The sequence below is a fragment of the Salvia miltiorrhiza genome, chromosome 1, assembly GCF_028751815.1.
Source record: "Salvia miltiorrhiza cultivar Shanhuang (shh) chromosome 1, IMPLAD_Smil_shh, whole genome shotgun sequence".
NCBI classification, from domain to species: domain Eukaryota; kingdom Viridiplantae; phylum Streptophyta; class Magnoliopsida; order Lamiales; family Lamiaceae; genus Salvia; species Salvia miltiorrhiza.
Genome location: NC_080387.1, coordinates 29,630,354 through 29,645,868, shown reverse-complemented (window position 1 = coordinate 29,645,868; position 15,515 = coordinate 29,630,354). Strand labels below are relative to the sequence as shown.

At 39.6% G+C, this 15,515-nt stretch overlaps 2 long non-coding RNA genes across 3 annotated transcripts; one reads left to right on the top strand and one right to left on the bottom strand.

Annotated features, from left to right (window-relative positions):
- The first annotated feature begins 7,821 nt into the window (after window positions 1-7,821).
- On the top strand, window positions 7,822-10,837 carry LOC131018875 (uncharacterized). Of its 2 annotated transcripts, XR_009100099.1 has the most exons (4): window positions 7,822-8,105; window positions 8,186-8,224; window positions 9,923-10,002; window positions 10,588-10,837. It is a non-coding gene; the product is annotated as an uncharacterized LOC131018875 (long non-coding RNA). The 2 variants fall into 2 exon arrangements; XR_009100100.1 differs by having other exon boundaries at window positions 7,822-8,224.
- On the bottom strand, window positions 8,337-9,511 carry LOC131018870 (uncharacterized). Its single transcript, XR_009100098.1, has 2 exons — window positions 8,728-9,511; window positions 8,337-8,611 (listed from the first exon to the last, which is right to left on the bottom strand). It is a non-coding gene; the product is annotated as an uncharacterized LOC131018870 (long non-coding RNA).
- Window positions 10,838-15,515: the final 4,678 nt, after the last annotated feature.

Here is a 15,515-nt window from a genome sequence, read left to right as displayed (position 1 = left end):
TATTAAATATTTTTATTCTATTTTTTTATTCATTTTCTTGAAAGTTGATACTACTGACGCGCGCTTAAACATCTTCTATTAATTGCATTGCATGTATGCTGTCGCAATTCATTCTCGTGTATGTTTAATTGGAAAAATGAGTGATTTTCTTGAAGACCTTACCGAATGTTCTCATTAACCAATTATTCGTTTTGAACCTAAAACACATACATGAAGATGTAAGCCTTTCTTAAAATAACTGTACTGCAAGAAGCATTTTCTATAAATACCAATGAATAAAAGTTTATGGTATCAGAGCCACGGGGACCTAGCCGGGGCACCCTCCGACCGCACCTCCTTCACCCCGCCGCCCCTTCGGGCTGCGCCGATTCGCTCCCGACGAGCAAGAAAAGAGGTAGGTCCGGCCTCTCCCCTTTCTGGGAGAGACGGCTCTGGTAAATTGGCTTGATCTTGAAACTCCTAGCTTCTAGGATTGGTGTTTCTGCTGCTTTTGTGTCTCTTGCATGTGTTGTCTGCTGAGACTTTGGTATCTTGTGATCCTGCCTTTACTTGTGCTTCCGCGTGTTACCTGATAATCTCGATAAGCTCTTGGCATTTCAAGCCGAGTGAGATCTCCTTTGTTTTGGTCCAGTTCGTCTGGATTCCCCTGTGGGTCTCCTCGTGCGAGTATTCTGGAAAATAAGGGAGAGATGGGCTTATCTGGATTGGCTGTGTGAGCTCTGGTGTTTGTTGAGCTCTGCTCTGGGTTGTTGCTTGTTGACTGTTGTTTGTTGGTGTCTATGTGGCTGCTGTCTTGAGTTTTGCTGCCTGCAGTTGTTTGAGCCTTTTTTGTCATCATGAACAACTGCTATAGGTTGTGGGATAGGTCTGTCCCTGGGTTTAAAACTTGCATCAGTAGGGATGTGGTGTTTAATGAACCTATCTTTCCATATTTGGCTGAATCCTCACAGTCTGCTGCTCCAAGTGAGGTAGAGAAACTGAATGTTTTTTATTAAAACAAGTACGAGTTTATGTTTTCTCCCCCCACTGTTCCTTTTGAGGTGGATCCCCAACCAAATTTGGATGCAAACCCTGAGGTTGACAATGAACCAATCATGCATGATGCGCTTGGACTTGAGCCTGTTATGAATGAACCTAATAATAATGAAGCTTGGACACTTGTGGAACAGCCTACTGAATGTTCTGTTATTGAGTGCAAATGGTTGTTTAAAGTCAAGCATGGAACTGATAACGTGAGATACAAAACTAGGCTTGTTGTTAAGGGATTTACTCAAAAAGAGGGCATAAATTACAATGAGATTTTTGCTCCTGTTGTGAAATTTACTACAGTGCGCATCATGCTTGCCCTTTGTGCTCATTTTAACTGGGAATTGAAACAAATGGATGTTACTACTGCCTTCTTGCATGGTGAACTTGAAAATGACATTTATATGAAACAGCCTGAAGGCTTTGTTGACAAAAACTTCCCTGATCATGTGTGTCTTCTTAAAAAGTCATTATATGGTTTAAAACAGTCTCCTAGGCAATGGAATTTGAAGTTTGATCAATGCATGAAAAGTTTGAACTTTGTTAGGAGCAGCTTTGATCATTGTTTGTATCATCTGGATGGTGAGTCACATGTGTTCTTGCTCATATATGTTGATGATATGCTCATACTTGGTCCATGTTTGAAAACCATACAGCATGTTCAGAAATGTCTATGTGAAAACTTTGACATGAAAGATTTAGGGGATGCTAAGAAAATCTTAGGCATGAGCATAGAAAGAGACAGAGAGAAATCTACCCTTTTATTGCATCAGTCTGATTATGTGAAGCAAGTTTTGATGAAATTCAACATGGAAAACTGTAAGTCTATCAATGTGCCTCTTGGTTCTCATTTTGAGTTGAGTAAGAAACAATGTCCCATATCTGATTCTGATCTTGAGAAAATGAAAAACATCCCTTATGCCAATGCTGTAAGGTCTGTCATATATCTTATGATTAGCACCAGACCTGATATTGCCTATGCTGTATCTTGCTTGAGTAAATACATGGCTAATCCTGGACTTCCTTACTGGGAAGCAATGAAATGGCTTTTCAGATATTTGAAATCTACTACTCCCTCCGTCCCAGAAATAATGGCCCATTTCTTTTGGGCACGGAGATTAAGAAGTGTTGAATTAAGGAGATAAAGATATTATTAGTAAAATTAATTATTAGCTAATCTACATCAATCGAAGATGATGGCCACCAGTCCACCACCATTTCCCCCTCACTCTATCCGGCAAAAATCAGGCAACACCAGCACCGACCTTCTTCTTCAATACTCCGGCAAAAATCCGGCAACTTCAGCCGTTCGACCATCCTTCTTTTTTAGTACTCCGGCGAAATCAGCAAACCAAAGCATAATCAGCAAAGCAAAGCAGCAAACCCAAAAATCCCATCTTCAAAGCAAAATCAGCAGAGCAAAGCAGCAAACCCAAAAATCAACATGTTCCAGGATATTAAATTTCCTCTAGCAAACAAAATCAACAAAACACACACATAGATCTCCTTCTTCCTCCCCTGCTCTCCCTTCCCTTCACAGAGATCGACCTTCTTCTTCAAAACTCCGGTAACACCAGCCTCCCGCCGCTCCTTATTTCTCCCCTTTCTCAGCATGCCGACAGCAGTAAAGCGGCTCCGCCCTTGCCCTCCATCTTCTCCTCCGCGATTCCGCCCTCTGTTGCCGGTAAACAATGGATGCGCGGTGGAGGCGACAGATCTGTGTGTGTGTGTGGCGGCGATTCTGCCTGAATCGAAAGAAGCTAGGGCTCGGCCCTTTGTGGTTGTTGTTTCCTCTCAGCGTGCTGTGGTTGTTGTTTCCTCTCGGCGTCGCGGTTGGGGGTGCTCCGGCATCCTTTGCCGTTCGACTATCGTGTGAAGAAACAGCGACGAGTCACCGGCGAGACGAGTTGTACTTCGTCTTCTTCGCAGGACACCAGTGGATCTGGTTCGATGGTTTCAGATGCGGCGTGTCTGGAACGGCGCGATTCCGTATTGTGGTGGCGCGAGCAAGAGGCGACGGTGCCGTGGAAATTGAGAAGAGAGAGAAGGGTGGGTCTGTGAGTGTTGAGCGTAAAATGAAGAAATGGGAGGGGCTGAATTAATTAGCGTAGTTGAATTAATTAGTATAGCTAATTACTCCCTTATTATTTCTAAAATAGGAAACATGCCATTATATATGGGACAACCCAAAAAGGAAAACAGGCCATTATTTATGGGACGGAGGAAGTATGAATAATGGTCTGTTTTTCTCAAAATCTGAAAATGGTATCAAATGTGTTGGATATGTGGATTCTAATTATGCCAATGATAGGGACAATAGGAAGTCTACTACTTCTTATGTGTTTACTTTATGTGGATCTTGTATAAGTTGGAAGTCTCAGTTACAAGGCATTGTGGCCTTATCTACTACTGAATCTGAGTACATTGCAGCTACTGAAGCTGTAAAAGAGGCTATATGGTTAAATGGTGTGCTGTCTGAGATTAATTTTATTGATGACACACCTGTGCTCTTCTCTGACAGTCAGTCTGCTATTCAGTTGTGTAAGAATCCTATTTTTCATGACAGAACAAAACATATTGATGTCAGGTATCATTTTATCAGGGATGTTGTTGAAAAAGGTGATGTTATTCTGAACAAAATTCCTTCAGAGTTTAATCCTGCTGATATGGGAACCAAATGTTTACCTGCTTCAAAATTAGTCTCATGCAAAAATACTTTGAACATTGGAGGTCTTTAACTTAGTTTTATGTTTTGCTTTCTTATGGTTTGTGTTGTTTGTTGTCTCTTTTGTTTGTCTGCTGATTGTTCCTTTGTGTTTCTTGAGTCTGTTCCCTGTGTGTGTTGTTGCTGTCTTCTGTTGTTTGTGCTTTGTTGTGTCTTCAATGATAACCTTAGGGTTTGAGAAATGGTGATTTCCTCTTGGGTTGATCTCTGTGGCTTGAGATTGAGAATGATATGTTTAATATTATCTCTCACCCTCTCTTTCGTGTCTGTGTGATAGGATAAGAGTAAAAATAGGGGTTGTGATGACAACTCCAACTCAATGACTGGCCCTTCCCTGGTGACTAAATGATCAATGTGCCAAATGTGGATATGTGGATGTTGGCCCATTTCTCATTTATCTCTTTTGTCTGGGCCAACTTTAGGGCCCAGAACCAAGCCCACTATACCTATCTGATTTACCCCCCCTCCGAACCCCACTCTCTCTCACTTCTCTCTGCGCCACTCCTCCTTACCCTAATTCTCTCTCTCTGACTCCTCATCTCCTCCATCTTCCCACCGCCCATCTCCTTGGTTTCTCCATCACCTTTAATGGTGTTCCACCCTCTCCTGTTAACCAGCTGCACCCTTACATAAATCCCTGATGCTCATTCAAATGGGGAAGAACATATTATCAAAAGTGAGAAAGGCTCTGCTATTCCTTTCAGTGTGTGTTATTCTTTTGATAGTGTGGGATTCCCTGTGTGAGTGGTGGTATCATCGGGTCTTCCTGTTCATCGGAGCCCTACTTGGTGGTTACCTGAGATGTTTTTAAGCCATCGGAGTTCTGAATCTGGCTCCTGCTGTTGGTGGCTTATCTGCGCTGAGATCTGTGAAGCTCTTTCACTGTCCATCACTCTTTGGCCTTGATTGTACTGCTGCCGGAAGGGCTTGCTGAGTACAGGGGAAAATCTGAGCCCCACGTGTCCCGAGGACACCTTTTCCCCTTCTCTGATCCCTTTGGCTCTCTACTTCCTTTTCTTCCTTTTTCTTTTTCTTTTTCTTTTATTCCTTTTACTTGTTTTTTATTTCTCTCTTTTGCAGATGTGAAGAGAAGAAGAAGAAGCAGATCTGAAGAGAAGAAGAAGAAGAATACTTGTGAAGAGGAGCTTGGCACTTGAGTGCCGTGTGAAGGTGGCAAGACGGTCGGGAACCAAGAGGTGAACCTCCGGCTAGGCGTAGATACCCAACAGTTTATGTATTTACATTATAACTTTATAGAGCTGGGAAAAATATCGGAATTCAGTAAAAGCCCCGAAGGAACTCTGCGCAAGCCTATTTGCATATGCCCGGGTTATGATGAAGTTCCAATCTATCAATGACTCGCTACTATTTCTGATTTTCATTACTCCCTCCGTCCGCCAAAAGTATTCCACAGTTACTATATTTGGCGTCCGCAAAAAGTATTCCACTTTCCTTTTTAAGCCATGGTCCCACCATCCACCTTTATATTTTATCCTTACAAACACTCTTTATTTACAAAAAACCACCCCAAATTCAATCTCAACCACACATCTCATAAAGTGGTGGGACCATTTCTCCACTACATCAACATCATCTCCAATTTTATTAAACTCCGTGTCCAGCCAAAGTGGAATACTTTTGGCGGATGGAGGGAGTATTTTTTTTCCTGGTTACATTGGTGGCGGCAGTGGATGAAGGAAATGTCGGCGCCAAACCCAAGTCGAAATCGGCCAAGATGAAACATTTTCAATGATGGTTATTAATTCTGTGGGACTTGTTAATGAAACATTTTCAATCTGTTTGGGCAAATAGAATTGCTTCACTGTGATTATTGTGGTTGCATGGAATGGGAGGAAACTTGATACTAATTTGGTTTGGAATGTGTAGTGTTACTCTATCACTAACTGCTTTTAACGCCATTGCTCTAAACAAGGATAAAAGTTGAGACCAAAATGGTGTCTTCCATCGAAGATGAATGGTCTCTCCCTTTCTGAAAATGCGTCGACTTTAGAGGATCAAGTGCAAGATATTGATTAGAAGAAGGTAAATTTGCAGTGATTTTTGGGTTAGTTAGTTCAGAGTCACTGTTGCATCATTGAACTCCGATCCTGAGCTATATAATCTATCTAAAGCTTACTTATGAGTTTTCTGTCATAGGGAAATAATATCATATTGTTTGAACAATGCAATAGGATGATAAAAGAACAGATAAGATGTAGAATTCATTGGAAGAGATTCCAACTTCTAAGCTCTTTTGTTCATCCTGGTTTACACTAAAATTCCATAATCAGTGTTCTAATAACTGGGGAATAGGGGTCTGGTTACCTAAATCTGGGAGCAACAAAAACAAAAGAAAATTAAGTGATAGAAATATATATATAGTAGTAGTTTCTTCCTCTTCTATTCCCCTTAGAAAAACAGACTTTGTGTTTGTGAAGATCTTAGATGTGTATAGTATAGTATAGGGGTGGATGAGATCATGAGATATATAGATGGTTGGAGAGATTGTAGACTTTAATGTGAGATAGCTCCTTTCTTCTGCCCTTTCCCATCTATCTCTTTTTATGTGGATACAAGTTTTGTTCCATTTGGTTGCCACTTAAAATTTTAAATTTCTGTATTGATTAAATATATACATAAATTTTCGCCGGAGCTGTTGAGAAGCACAGCACCAAAAAACCGTGGAGTCGGAAATGAAACAAAAACAACTGGAGAAGGTAGCCAAATTAGAGAGTTGAAGATAAAAACATCCCAACTAAAGTCATCACCATTCTTGATTCTACTTTGCATTCTCAAAACAGTCTCTTTTTCTTTTCTTATTAATTTTTGGGTTAATAGCCGGAAAATACACGAACTATTTCCGGATTTGCATTTTGCACATCACCTTCAAAAATAGCTCCAGAATACACCACCTTTTAATTTAGTTGCAATTTGCACACGGTGAAAGTTCCGACAGCTCTTAAGTTTGACCGACGATGACGTGGATAGTATTTAACATTACATGGCATTACTCGTGGCCTTTTTTACACGCTGGCAAGTCACGTGGGCAAAATGACGTCGTTTTGCCCAAAAATTAAATTTCCTAAAAAAAACAAACAAATGCCTCCCTGGCCGTCTATCTCCTCTCTAAGCACTAGATCTACCGGTGACGACGAAAAGTACCGCCACCACCTCCCTCTGTCCACCGGCGACCGCAGCAAGCCAGCCGTCGTCTGCTTCTCCGGCGAGGAACGCCTCTCCGAGATCAACACAGCAGCTCAATCGCCACCTCCACCACCCAGTTATGGAACCGTTGCCTCCCCCCCTTCCACCTCCACTCAACCGCCACTCCTCTGACGAACCCAGCCACCACGCCACCGCCTCATCTCCATCTCTTCTTTCCCGGTGACACACAAACAGCGCCGCTGCCTGCAAGACCCTAGCACCAACTCCGACGACCCCAGCCACCACATCGCCTCTCCCTCAACCCTCTCCTCCCATCTCTTCTACTTCGGCGGACTCACCGAAGGCCACCACCTCTGTCTCAGATCTGGATATCGACGCTGCCCCACGCGGCGCCGCCTCCTTTCTCCCGGTGATAGCGTCTTGATTGGGGATCTAGGGGCGGAGACATGGCCGGTGGCAAAGGGAAGAGGAAGGTAGGAGCTAGGGCACGACAATGGTGGTGTGAAGCCACAGACAGCGGTCACCGGAATCGAAGGGGTGGCCTCTGGTTGGGGATCTAGGAGCGGAGACATGGCCGGTGGTTGTGTCTTCGCCGGATTTCAGAGGGAGGCAGCGACCTAAGGTGGTGCGTTGTGTGTGTGAGTTCTCAGGTGTTGGTGTATGTGTTAGGTTTGTGTGTGAGACACGAGAGAGAGGGAAGTCGGGAGAGGTGAGGCCGGCTGGCTGCTCGCCGGAGCAGAGGAGAGAGGGGGTGTAATACCCCGTTTCCCTGAGTTAAATTTAGAATTTATTTTCGAAATTTAGAAGTAAGATGATTCACGCCGGATATAAAGAAAATGAATTTATTTTAATTCCAACAAACGATTTGCAAAATCTTTTTTTGTAAATGTCAGTCATTTAAATTCTTATGCATTTCATATTTATTTAAATTGAGCATTTAGTATCTACACGAGCTATTTATTTAAGCAAACACTGAAGAATTATTACAGTTTTCATAATACAACCCGGAAGACTTTTTATTTTATTTTACTTTCCTTCACCTACTCTTCCACACCCACCTACTTCCTCCACCTTTCCTCCCACTTTCAGCTACTCCCACCCAACTACTCCTCTAAATAACCCTCAAAGTATAGATCAATCATCACTTCCTTTCTCTCCTCAAGTCACGCTGCTTTCGATCAAGAAGGGGGTAAGGATTTAATGTTCCTCCTTTCACAAACTGTTTCACCTCATCCACTACTAATGTGTTGGTGATTACTTATTCTGCAGAAACAACAAATTCACAATATACATCCCTCATATCTCAAGGTTTTTCCTATACTGAAAATCTATATTTCAATGTTCCATTATTATTATTTTTTTTATGATCCATACAAGACACGTTCAGAGCACCACCAACACACACGAGAATTCACATAACTATGAATACGTTATGAGTTGTTCTTGAATTGAAATTACTGTACAGATAACTGAAGGAAGAATAATAATTTACAGATCTAGAAGCTTTAATAAGAAATTGTCATTAAACAATTTACAGTTTAGTAATACAAATCTGCCCTAATCCTACTTTTAATTGTGGTTAAATTTTTGTGCTAAGCCCATGTGTATGTGTGTGAGTGTCGAGGGCAGAAGTCGGCGGCCCGGGAAGCTCGCCGGTGATGGCGTGGCGGCGGCAGACCCGCCGTTGACTCCAACCTGTCGAAAAAAAAAAAAAAGGGGGAGAGATATCAGTTTTTATTTGAAAATGAGAGATTAAAGAAAGAGGAAGTGAAATTAGGGTTTATTTTCCGGCAACAAAGGCGGCGGCGCACCACGGCGGGGCGTCTGCTGTCCTGTTTCCGTTAACAGAGAAGAACGAGCGAGGGAAAAAGGTTTGAGAGAGATGGTCGGGGCTGAGATGGTGGTGAGCGGCTGGACAGCGGGGCTGTTCGGCGGAGGACGACGGCGGTGGTGGTGGCTACGAAAGCTGCTACTGCCGGAGTCGAGAGAGTCAGAAGTGGCGTCGCCTGATCTACGGGCGGTGGCCGGAGATTCAAGGGAGAGGGGCGGATCGACGGTGGCTAGCTTCAGCTGCGGCGGCCGTCGAATTCTGCACAAATAGAAGGTGGGGCAGCGGCTGATCGCTGCTGAAATCACCGGAGGTCCGAAAGAGAGGGAGAACCGAGGGTGTCGCCGTTGTTTTCCCGGCGAGTCTCCGCGGCGGCGGACTTCCGACGTGAAGAGAGATATATGGAGGTGATGGACGTCTGTTTGAGGGAGATAGGAGAGCAGAGGAGAGGGAGAGGGTCGTCGGGGACGGCGGCGTGTCCGGCGACGCCTACCGTCGCCGGAGAAAGGAAGAAGAGGGAGGGGAGTGTGGGCAGCGCAGCTGCTGCGTGTGATGTGTGTATGCGTGTGATGTGTGTGTGGGTGTGATAAATGAAGATGGATTTAGGGTTGGGCCCAAAGATGGGCTGTTTTTTTTTTTTAAGGAAGTGGGCCGATTTTAATTGAGTTTTGGGCCGAGGCTTGGGCTGTAGTCATTTATTTATTTACATGCTTGGGTTTAGTTTTATTCAAGTATTGGGCCTTTGTTTTATTTATGTGGACTGCGAATTTTTTTGAAGATGGCCCTTACATTTAATTATTTTGGGCAGTCCATATTTTAATTAATTAGACTTCTTTGAATTTGATTAATTATTTTCAAAGACTAGTTTTCATAATAATATCATATTATTATTATGTGCATATTTTAAGTAAGTACTTATTATATGTTTTAAGCATGACATGAAATTGCATTTGCATTATGCAATAGAAAGTTTTATGATTTAATTGGATTTATTTATAAATTCAATTATTAAAAGAAAATCGAGTAAGGATATTGTTGGTGTCCTTAGCTCAAGAATTAGCTTTCAATTTTTATTATTAAATTTGAAAACCCGGCGTGATGAATCAAGTATGTTTAGTACATCCACTAAGACTTTAAGTTAGCTTCACGAGACCTATTAAGAATAAAATTTCTTGTAGGCTTTATGAACCAAGGGGATTAGCGCTGCTTTCCCAAGACGAGTTTATGTGATTATAATCTTCAGGCTTTGCCTATCCAGGTGGGCATTACTTTTACTATACGTATATAGAGATCCCCTGCGTGTCGTAGGCCTCTTATACGAATATATGCATGAGATGATTTTAACTGTTAATTTCAGTTTATTATTATGCCCAAATGATAAATGACTCTTATGAAATGAAAATGAAATGAAATGAAATGTTTATGAAATGATTGACTGCCAAAAATGTTTATGTTTTTATATGTATCCTATCTGTGTTGGTTCGCCAACTTTAAAGGAAATCCAATTGGGATCCTATGCTAGACAAAGGTCGCTAGCTAGGGTTAACGTGTACACTTATGGAGACCGCGAGTCACTTGCGACCGGTCTTGGCGTCCGTGGTAAGGAGGCCTCCTTCCCGGCGCGTGACAGAAAGGAACAGATATGGATCATATGAAGGAAAATGATCGGCCGATCGACTTTATGAAAATGAAAGAAATATTTTAGTAAGCGCAGGTCATTTAAGAAAACCCCTGTGTGTTACTCTTATGGCAGTTCAATTTATATATGTATGCATGTTGTATTTTCGGCTATGCCCACTGAGTATTTTTATACTCAGCCATGCATGTATTTCTAAATGTGCAGGTTGAGCAGCTGATGGAATGGAATGATGTTGAGCGGGTGTTCCTTTGACATTTCAAGAAATGTAACCTTGAGTATACATCTTCATATGTATATCTCACACGTTTTTCGCTGCAAAACACTTTGATTAGGATAACTTTATGTTATGAAATTGTGACACGTGTTATTGGGTAACCCACCTTAATCAGTTCTCATTTATGTATATGTTTTATAAGTATCCAAATAATCATATATGATCCTAGCATTTTATCTATGAGTGACTTTTCCATATACTTTAATGTTAAGTAATTGTCCATTTCCATTTCTTATTGTTCACCCCAAGTCATAACCCCTGTTAACCCGTCATTGGGATAGTGGGCTGTGACAGAGTGGTATCAGAGCGGTTCGTTCGCTCTGGCCCTAGAAACCTTATTCTAAAGAGTCGAGTCTAGTTTGATTCTTTAGACTTACACGGGTTCATATGGCACCGCTCAACACTCCATTGCATCGTGCTCAATCAAGGAAAGAAGGTAACTGCAGTTTCAACGTTTTAAAGATGTTAATGTTCTAAAATGCTTCATGAATATGTTTATGAGAAGAGCATGTTATGATGAAATGTTGAATGTTTTGCCTTTCATGGCATATTTTCGCAGTCTATAATGTTATGATCAGATGAATGATAGAAAAGTGACATATGTTTTCCCAGAGAACATAGATTGCTATAAGATGCATGATCACAATTTCAAAAGAACATAGACTACTAGATTAGTAGGATATCTCTACAATCTAGATTCTTAAGGTAATGATTTAGAAGAATGAAAGAGAACTTAGAACGTCTCAGCTCCCTTAAGAAAATGATGGTTCTTTTGAACTACAAAGAGGAATGAAAAGATATGTACGAGGTAAAGGAAAAGCACAGAATGAAAATACGAGACGAATTCAAGGTAAACGTTGCATCAAAGGTTGAACCATAGTCTCTACGTTCGAATGTTCAAGTGCGACGGAACATCGAATCGACTTTTGCTACACGATAGATTTTAAGAATAGTGTGTTTTGCCTGTGTACGTATGTCTGTGTGTATATGTCTTAAGAGAGGTTTGGGGTTTGAGATCAATAGGATAAGGAACCTTAAGATAAGTTTAGTTGTCATGATGAACTTATGCTTTGTTATGTATAGTATGTTCATGGCTCTCCAAGTTCGGGACGATGTTTCCCGTGTGACTGGGAGGTGATGATGTTGGACCTGGCCAGTCCACATGATCCAAATCTCAGTAGACGTCTTTTGGGTTGAAAACCCATGTGTTTCAACTTTCGGTTGAAAAGCCAGATGGGTTCTTACTCGAGGTCATTTCGTTCGACCTAGTAGTATTTCATACCCTCTGGTCAATCTTTTGATTCTCTTGAACAATTTCTACAACACCTTGTCTTGATGTTGTGTTGAGTTTGAGCCTTGCAACTCGTGAGTTGTCATAATAGATCCCCTTGTTTGATAAGACCAAGAAGTGTTAGTCTACCGATGTAGTATACTACCCAAACTATGGCTTCATATAATTGTGTCTCATTGTGATTAGTTGAGATTAGTCTTTGTCCTATTAGTGATATCGACCACTCATTATGATAGAAATTCAGAGTTCAAACTAAGACCGTAATATAGTGTTCGAATACGAGGACTTAAGTTAATTGGTCTATGATAGTTTTAAGATAGATTCATAAGAAAGTGTTATGCATGTGATAGGTAACAAGAAATGGGTTGATGACCATTTTGGTCTTTGGAAAATAGGATACTCCGTAGATGAGCCCTAGGAATGAGGTAGGAGTAATGAACCGCCGCAAAAGGACGAGGGAACTTATTCTCAAGTAAATCTCATGTATATAAATTGGAATTAGGAATCCAATTGATATGAGGAGAGACCCGAATCTATTCTAGATCGGAAAGATAAAGTACTAAGGAATAAGTCGATACCCTTAGTAATAGTTCTTTGGAAGCACCATGATCAAGAAAAGGCGATGTGGGAACTCGATTCTAGCATGAAGGAGAAGTACCCAGAATTATTTTCTGTGGTACAAATTTCGGACGAAATTTCTTTTAAGGAGGATAGTATGTCATACCCCGACTTTTAATTCCTGATTAAGGGCTTAATTATTAATAATTAGGGTTCGGCATCCATTAATAATAAAAACTGGTTTGATTTATCTGATGTGATTTTATCGTTATATATGTGTTTTAATGTGCTTAGTTAAAGGAAAATTTTTATAAATGTGGTGCATAAGTTTTAATTGGTGAGTTAAGTGTATTTATATGAGCCACATGAATTTTAAATTATGCATGAAGTCATGAATTTTATCTAAATTTGATAGTACATGTAACACCCCGTACTTTTCCCTATGTTGTGAGATAGTGTCTTAACACTATTGAGAATACTGAGATGTCAGAGAGATTGACTGTCCTATTAAGAAAATAGGAATAATGAGTTGGAAATAGAGTCGAGAAAGAAAGAGTAAAAAAAAAAAAAAAATCGGTCGGAGAGACGTCTAGTTTGTCTGTGTTTGCCGACTGCTTTGACGTGATATTATGTGAAATTACGTGACTGATTGATTATGTGAGTTTTGTTACATATGTCATTGTGAGCAAGTTATTATGATTTTTATTTGATGACTTTAGCACTTGGAATTTTAATTAAGTTTTCAAAGCAAGTGCAGTTTATTTTTACCGAGAAATCAAAGAATGTCGGTTTATGAAAATTTTTCCAAACAAAATATTTTCAAATTATTTTTTTCTATGATGAAGAATATTATAATTAAGTGAGTGCACTAATATTAGTGCCATATTTATTTTAAATATTGGTCACAAGAGTTTTGTGTTATAGCATTGCATTAATTAGTAATTAGTCTTTTATGATTTTATTAATGTAGCTTAACACATGATTTATTCTAGACTACACAACCTTACACACACATGATTATGTTAATCTAATAAGCATGTGATTAATTTCTTTAGCCTTACTTGAAGTGGACGTGTGGTATGAAGATGAAGGGAAGGGATTAGTGTATAGGTTTAGGGGGGGACAACTATTAAATGGTGAATAGTGTTTGGTCTCTAATCATCCTTCCTAAGCAAGACAAATTCACTTCATTTTCTTCACCATTCGGCCACTCTCAATTTCTCTCCCTCTCTTCCGATTTTGCTCCAAAAGATCACCATAGATGAATCACCAAAGCTTCCAAGTTCACATCAAGATCAATTCCTCCACCAAATCAACATAAACACCTTTCAATTCTTGAAGATTTCAAGAGGACCGTGGGGTTTGGTTTGAAGAGTGAGAAAGGAAAACTTTGATCTTTGTTTAATCTTGGGTAAGTGATTCTTATTTTTATAGATCTAGATTGTATGATGTTATATGTGAGTATATGATCATGATTGAGCAAGAAAATCACCCAACTTATTTCTATGAAATTTTCGAAAATTAGGGGCTTGAAACCCTACGAAATTTTGTTGTTTGTTTTCTTGAATTGGCTTGAGTTATATGATGATTGATGATTATTGAGTTAATATATATGAATACTTGATGATTAGCCATGAGATATAGATTTTTCTATTAGGTTAGTTTACCTAAAATTGGGATGTTGAGATCCTATGGATCAATTGATGTATTGATGATGGATTTGAGTTTATGAGATGATCTAGATGATTAATGATGGGTGAGATTGAAGCTTGAGGTTGAGAGGTGAAAAATGAAAAGTGTTAGTTTGAGGAAGAAGATGACATACATGTGTATCTATATGTGATCTTGGTTTATGATGTTGATTTGTGCTAATTGGTAACCTAGGATGTTAGATCTATGATTTGATCAATAGGTTATACATGATTAGTGATATTTTCAAAAGAGTTTAGTTTAATAAAAATTAGGACTTTTTGCCTATGTGTTATTTAAGTTATTTTGGCTTAAGATATATGTATTTGAGCATGATATTAGTGTATAATTATGTTTGAGTAAGTCTTTTGTTGGCTAAGAAAATTTTTGACTTAGTTTAGTTTATATGAGTTTTTGAGTTTTCATATTTTGAGAAGTCGATGATTGATAAAATGAGGTTTAATTGCTTTATGACCATTATGTGAAAGTTTGTCATGTTTTATTAAGAGTTTTATGATGATACATGAAGTTTCATTAGAGTTTAGTACATGATAAAAGGGAATCTATATGTGTATAATGATTTATATGATGAATGAGATCATGTTTGAATAATTGAGTAATTTTGTGCATGAAAATGAAAAGAGAATTTTAATGATGCGTTCATTGAAACGTTTTACTAGAGATTTGAGGTTATGATGTAAGAAGAGAGTCAAGATTTGAGTATGATGAGCATTATATTGTGCTTGAATGTTTGTGAGTGTTATATGTGTTTAAAATGAGCTTTAATGAGTTTCCTTGAAGGAATGTTGAGTTGAGTATTTTAAGAGTTTGAGATGAGATTTTGGTGAATTTCGTAGGCCTACTGACCTACTGTGATCGACGGTTTTTCCAATGTCAAAAAAAAAGCTTTGAAATTTTAATACCAAGTCTCTACATGAGTCTTGAGAACATTGGTAAAATTTCAAGTCAATTGGACTTCGTCTATTATTTTTATAAAATACAAAACCGAAACTGCACATTACTACCGAGAGTTTCAGAGAGCAGGGGAAAGAGTCATTCATTTCAGTAGCTTCCTGTGTGATCTAGCTTTTCAACATTTTATGGTATTAACCTTATTGTGTTAGCTAGATATCCACAAAATTTGAGCCCAGTTTGACAATATTTACTATTTTTTTAAAAAATCCAAGTTTTCGATTGCTCAAAACTGCCGAATATGGTAGACTGTAGTAAAACAGTCATGTCTCCTACAATACTTGGAGTTTTTGACTCTACTTTTTTTTTATATATGAAAATAGACTCGAAGACCTTTCTTTTGGTATG